A 6929-nucleotide genomic window follows, 5' to 3' on the forward strand; every position below is an offset into this window, starting at 1 on the left:
AGAGAGAGAGAGAGAGAGAGAGAGAGAGAGAGAGAGAGTTTCTCTGTGTAGCCATGGCTGTCCTGGAACTTACTCCGCAGATGAGGCCTTGAACTCAAAGAGATTCCCCTGCCTCTGCCTCCCGGGTACTGGAATTAAAGGCCTGCGCCACCACACCTGACTCAGTGTGTTCTTCTATTGGTTAGACCTTGTTGACAAAAGGGTTTGTCTCACTCTGAAGAGTGTCACTAATGGACGTGGCACTGTGTGCTTTTGGCAGGGAGGGCACGCCTCCCCGTGCCTGAGAGAGTGTGAACCACGCCCCAGAAGCAGTTGTGTTCTAGCTGCCCTTTGACCTCTTACAGAGTCCAGTTCTGCCTTTCTTAATATTCTTACAACTCCACCTACCCAAAGATGCCTCCTCCCCTTGTCCTGGGTCTTCTGTTCTCTTCCTTCTCCCCTCTTGATTCTTGACCTCTGCACCCTACTGCCTGTAGGGGTCTTCTGGGCGGGCTCCCTGACCCCTGCACCTGACTTCAAAGAGACAGAAGGAATTGGGGCTGAGTGACCTTGAAATAGGAAAATCCATTCAGAAGTCTAGGGCACACACTTCCTTCCAGGTCGTCCTGGGGGAGGCAGGCGTGGCCACGTGCACATGACAGTTTCCTGTTTCCCAGAAGGCACTGGGGGTGGGGACCGTGCCAGGTAGGCATGGTGTCCCCGCCCCTGTGCCAATGTCATGGAAAATCTGAAGCCTTGATCTTTGTTCTTGATTGTTCTCTCCGGTTTTTATAGCTGGAAACTTTCTCGGCATCTTTGTTCCCATCGGCTTGGGAGGGAGGAGTGAAGGGGGAAGGAGGGAGGGAGGAGGCTGGATGGGCAGCTGGTGTAGGAACTTAGTACTTCCTTGGACCAGCATGACCCCTTCTCTCTCACACACCCACAACTCATACAGTTCACCTACCAACAGCTTGCCTTTCCGTGCCAGAGGCCCTGGGAGCAGGGATGGGTACTGTACGGTCCTGGCTGCCCTTCCTAGGCAAGCCGGCTTCCCGTGCCCTGGGTTGACCCCTTGTTACCAGGGCTGCCGCCTATCCCTCTAACACCTGGTGACAATAGGTTCCCAGCCCTTCTCCTCCTTCTGGGCAGTTCTGGCTTCTGTTGACTACAGGATTTAATTTCGAGTTTCTGGCTAAGACGCTGCTTTGTGAGGGCGCTCATTTCCTCTGCCTCTCACCGGTTTGCTCCTTCATGCTCCACTTTGATGGAAACTTCTCGGGTCAGTAGCCCTCACCTTTCTTCCCTCCTTCAGGCTGGTGCCTCCTTTCCCTCACAACCCTGTCCAGAAGACATAAATGCAGCCGGGACTGAACCCGGAACAGGGCCTGCTCTGGCTCCTGGCGTGACCTGGAGAGACTTGCTGAAGTAGAGCCTCTGGTCCCTGCCGTCTCTACTACTTAGGAGGCCGAAGCAAGAGCACCACAGGCTTCAAGGCCAGCCAGAGCTGTAGAGCTAGATCAAGGGTATCCTGGGACCTCAGGGAGACCTTGTGTTGTCTTGGAATATAAAGTTAAAAAAAAAAAAGACTTAAGTGGTAGAGAGTACTTGCCAAGCAGAGACGTTAGGTTCAGTTCCTACCCACACCTCCACACCACACGCACAATTAGCAATGTTCAGTCGATGACTCAAACTCTTAAGTTTTGTGAGAAAACTGAACTCAGGCTGGTGAGAGAGCTCCCTGGTTAAAAGTGCTTACTGCCAAGGCTGACAGCCAGAGGTTGATTCCCGGAACCTTCGTGGTAGAGGCAGAGAGAAGTCACTTCCTGCAAACTGCCCTCCGACCTTCATGTGTGGGCTGTGTCATGCTTACATGCAATGATAATAGGATAAGGTATATTTAAACAAAATTCTAAAAACTGACATTTTAGGGCGGAGGGGCCTGCACTGTAGAGTGTGGGGTGTGCATGTTGGGGTTGGTGCACTTCAAGCCTTCAAGCCTCGGGAGAGACGTTAGAGGAGCTGGAGTGGCCAGGGCCCACTGGGCAGGCTGGGAGTGAGGGAGACTGCCTGGTGGGTGTGGTCAGAGTTGGAAGGGATGTGGGGTTAAGGAGTTGGGAAGTTGCTTCTGGATCTTGGTGTATAGGCCTACTCTGTCTCTCTCAGGCTAGCTGGGGCCTAGCCCCATTCTGCCACCTGCCTGTCTGTGTGTTGTGGGCTTGGCTGCAGTTTGGAGCAAGCACTAGCTAGGCCACTGATGGTTTTCCATCAAGGTGGGATCATGTCCAGAGCTCTGACACTGAACACTTGAGGACAGTGACAAGTGTCCCTCGTCCCTGTACCTCACCGCATTAGCCTGTTGTAGGGCCTCCGATAAGCCCACGCTGATATGAACTACACTCAACAGAAGGTCATGGAGAAGGTAGTGTCTGGCAGCTTCCTCTGTGACCTTACAAGGACAGGGACCTCAGTTCCCAGCCCCAGGACCAAGCTCCCTGCTCCATACCTAGGTCTGTGGCTCTGAGTGCCGGCTTCCCCGTGGCAATGCCTTGTACCTTCTGGGAATCACTGCTGTTGTCTAGTGGGTGAGTGAGACTGAGAAACTCCCTGTTTGGCCCTGCAGACCAGGCCTCCACCCCCACCTCCCATCTACCTCTCTCCCCAAGCAGGCTAGATTATTTTCCTTACTGCAGATCCTGCCAATGCCTTGCCCTCTTCTCCAGAAGTTACTCAGTTACAGTGCCGGTTTTCTATTTCCAGAGCAAAGTCAGGTTCCTCCTCCACACACCCTCCTGGTGCTTCCCCTCCATTCAGTCTGGGGAGGGGCAGGACCAAAGGCTGGGACCTAGTCCAGGTCCAAGGTGAGCAGGGCATGCAGGGGAGAGGGTGAACTCCGTTCTCCTTTATGTCACCACGATCCTGCTGCCTCCCAGCCATCTTTAACAGCATGCAGCAAGCTCTACCCTTTGTCTTAAAAGTCACCCCCTCCAAGGCCTGCACCAGCCCTGTCTGCATTGCCCTGGACATTCACTGCTGTCTCCTGATGAAGGAGAGTGTCCTTGCTGCTTTTTGTTTTGTTTTTGCTTTCTCAACCATCTTTCCCCAGACCCTGTGCTGAATTCTGTTCCCAGAAACCACTCTGCCTCACTTAACCCTCCTCCCCCATCCTGAGGTACCCCCTCCCGAGCTCCAAGCTATCCTCCCTTCTGAGGTCCCTCGTCCCCTGGCTCTCAGCTTAAACATGGCACTCTGAGGATGTGTCCAGCCCACGAGAAGTGAGGGAAGAGAAACAGGTCATCTTCATTGTCAGTTTGACTGGAGTTTAAATCATCTGGGAGAGACACCTTGGCCTGTGTCTGTGAGGATGCTTCCAGAGGGATTTAACTGAATGGGAGGACCCAGCCTGCCTGTGAACGGTACCATCCCATGGGCTGGGGTCCTGGACTGAATTAAAAGGAGAAAGCCAGCTGAGCATTAGGGTTCACCCCCCTCCACCTCTCTCTCTGTTTCCTGACTGGAGGAAGACACGGGGACCAGCTGCCTCCCACTCCTCACCTTCCCCTCCACTCTGGACTCTCTCCCCGAACTGTGGGGCAAAATAAATGCATCCTTCCCTAAACCATTCCTTACAGGTATTTGGTCACAGCAAAAGGAACTAACACAAGCACACTCTGAGACCCATAGACCTGGGTATGGAGCAGGGAGCTTGATCCTGGGGCTGGGAACTGAGGTCCCTGTCCTTGTAAGGTCACAGAGGAAGCTGCCAGACGTCACCTTCCCATGGTCTTCTAATAAGGGTAGTTCATTTCAGCACAGGCTTAATGGAGGCTCTACTACAGGGTGATGCTACTGTACTGGTACAGAGATGAGTGACACTTTTCACTGTCCTCAAGTGTTCAGTGTTGGAGCTCTGGACATGACCCCATTACTGACTCCATGGCCCCCAGACACAAAGTTGGGTACCTCCTATGACTTAATCTCTATTAGCCCCAGAACAACCCTATGATAGAAATTATAACCAACGTTCCCTAAGGGAGGAAATGGATGCACAGGTGAGCTGTAACTTAGCAATGGTTGCCTAGGTAGTCAGCAGAACAGCTGGGATGGCGAGCTCTTTCTGTTCGTAGGCTCACAACTGTCACTTTCTGGTGGGGACAGAGGGGCCAAATGGGGGAAAGATTGTAGTCACATCTGGCAGAGCTCCACAGACATTTGGTAGGTAAGAGCATCAGCACACATGTGACATAAACATTTTCTGTGGTGACTTTTGTTCCGGGAGGTGTCAGCCTTGGAGGGAGAGAAACTGGTGAAATGGCAGCTGTGGCCTAGCAGCTCTCCACCCTAAGGCTCTTTCCTTCTGCCTCCTGGGCTACAACTGGCTGCAGTCTCTTTTTCCTGTCAATCTCTGGAGTCATCCTCAACTTCTTCCCACTCCAAGAAGGCCAGGTCCCTCTTCTGTTGCCTGCACCCTCAGGGGAGGCACGTGGTTCTTCTTCCACCCTCCCTAGGGTCTCCCATGCTGAAGTGTAAAAGCTCCATCAGGTTTTGTGTTCCCACCCCTTAGTGACATTTGTAGCAAGGTGCCACGGCCTAAGTCCTGGAGAACCAAGATGACTTTTCTTTTTTCTGTTCATTGTTTTGTTTTGTTTTTTTTCTTTTTGTTTTTGTTTTTGTTTTTTTGAGACAGAGTTACTCTGTGTAACAGCTCTGGAAGTCCTGGAACTTGCTCCATAGACCAAGCTGGCCTTGAAATCACAGAGATCCACCTGCCTCTGCCTCCCAAGTCTTGGGATTAAAGGTGTGTGCCACCACACCTGGCTTCCGTACATATACTTTCATCCATGCTTACACATGTATTCCCACATACTACAATAACATACTGTCCATCTATCCTGTAACTGAAGACATTGGGCTATTGCTTGATGTGATAGCTAACTGATTATCAGTCTGGCTGGATCTTAAATAAACTGAAACAGAAGTTTCTGGGCACTGGTGACAGCCCAGATAAAAGGACTCTGAAGAAAGAAACTTTTGCATTCTTTCTGCTTTCCCTCACTCTTGTAGGCAAGGTCTTCTGTCCTGCTGGGGCAGCATCCTTCACTGATATCAGAACCAGCTTCCGAGCTCCCAACACAGACTGAAGACCAGCCCTCTCCAGAAGCCCTCTAGATCTTCAGCGCCAAAGTGGGACTGCTCAGATATTCAACTGTGCAGCTCCTGGATTTTCAGCCTTCCCAGTGTGAGACAGCCATTGCTGGATTACCTGGACAGTATTGTAAAAGTCGGTCCAATAAATCCCCTTCAACACACACAGTCTTAGTGTGTGTTGCATGAGGGGACACCGTGCCCATGGCAACTCTTTAAAGAAAACATCAAACTGCAGGTTGCTTAAAGTTTTAAGTTTAGTCCATTATCAGCATGGCAGGGAGCATGCAGCACACAGGCAGACACAATGCTAGAAAAGTACTTGAGAGGTCCACATCTGGATCCACAGGCAATGGGAAGAGAGAGGAACACCGGACCTGGTTTGAGCCCTTGAAACTTCAAAGCTACCCTCCCCCTCCAGTGACACACTTCCTGCAACAAGGCCACACCCACTCCAATAAGGCCACACCTCCTAGTCCTTTCAAATAGTGCCATTCTTTGGTGACTGTAACTATGACTCTATGAGCCTATGGGACCATTCTTGTTCAAACCAACCAATCAACCAAAACACACACACACACACACACACACACACACACACACACACACTCATTTTATCACTTCTGTTCCTTCAGAAAACCCTAATACAGTCAGAAAAAGATCCAGTGCCTTCTGGTGGAGAAAGTTCACCCTTGAACACATTGTTGAATGGATATTATGACAGCCATTCTGGTTGGAGAAGGTGACCTGTGAGGGGGATGGGTTTTCTTGAGATGACAAGATGATTGAGATAGGAACTGGGGGAGGGATTGGAAGGAGTCCCTCGTGGAAGAAAGCTTGAGAACTGATAGAAGAATGTGGGGGGAATATGCAAAGAGAACAGATTTCACACTTTGAAGGATAAAGATTCTGATGACAAAGAATTTTGATCTGTTCTGTGCAGCCAGAAATAGCTCTCAGTTGCTTCCACAGGCAATAGACATCCATCTACCCCAGTCAATGATGCTTCCAAAATATTAGCAAGAAATATGGATGAATCGTACATTTGAGCCAAAGCAAGTGCAGAGAGGAACTAGCACGAGAGGCAAGACACATAGAAGAGACGTTTTCGTGGAAGCAGAAGTTACATCCACAAGTAACTGCTAGAGAGACAGACCCAATTCCAGTCTCTCAGACACTCCAGGGACGCTGCAGGGACTTTTTACACATAATAAATATGGTACATACGGAAGTATGTGTTCACACACCAGCAAATATTTCCCCTATCTAAGACATGAACGAGAGTGGTTGGAAAAGTGTCTGGTTAACTCTGTAAATGAAGACACCCAAAGCAGAATGTGTAGGAATAGAATTCTATCATGGCATAAATTACTTGGTTTGGCTACCTATAGTTAGAAAATCAAGCTAAAGATGGCTGAAGCTCTGGACATGTGCTGGACAGGCATGTTTTTATCATGTTCACCTCCTTACAGATTTGAAGATATCACTCACTCCATACCTTACTATTAAGTATATCACCCCACATATTATTACATCTAATACATATTTATAACCAGCTCAGTGATTGTCCTCAGGTTATCAGGCTTTATCTCTCATACCAGGCTGGTGACCATGTGATCTCACCATGGATGTAGAAGATGGGAAGGTCAAGGAAGGGAGCAGAGAAAAATATATTGCTCAATAAAACTATCAGAAGAAGAAGAAGAAAAGAAGAAGAGGAAGAAGAAGAAAGAAGGAAGAAGAAGAGGAAGAAGAAGAAAGAAGGAAGAAGAAGAAGAAGAAGAAGAAGAAGAAGAAGAAGAGGAGGA

The sequence above is a fragment of the Microtus ochrogaster genome, chromosome 15, assembly GCF_000317375.1.
Source record: "Microtus ochrogaster isolate Prairie Vole_2 chromosome 15, MicOch1.0, whole genome shotgun sequence".
Lineage (NCBI taxonomy): Eukaryota > Metazoa > Chordata > Mammalia > Rodentia > Cricetidae > Microtus > Microtus ochrogaster.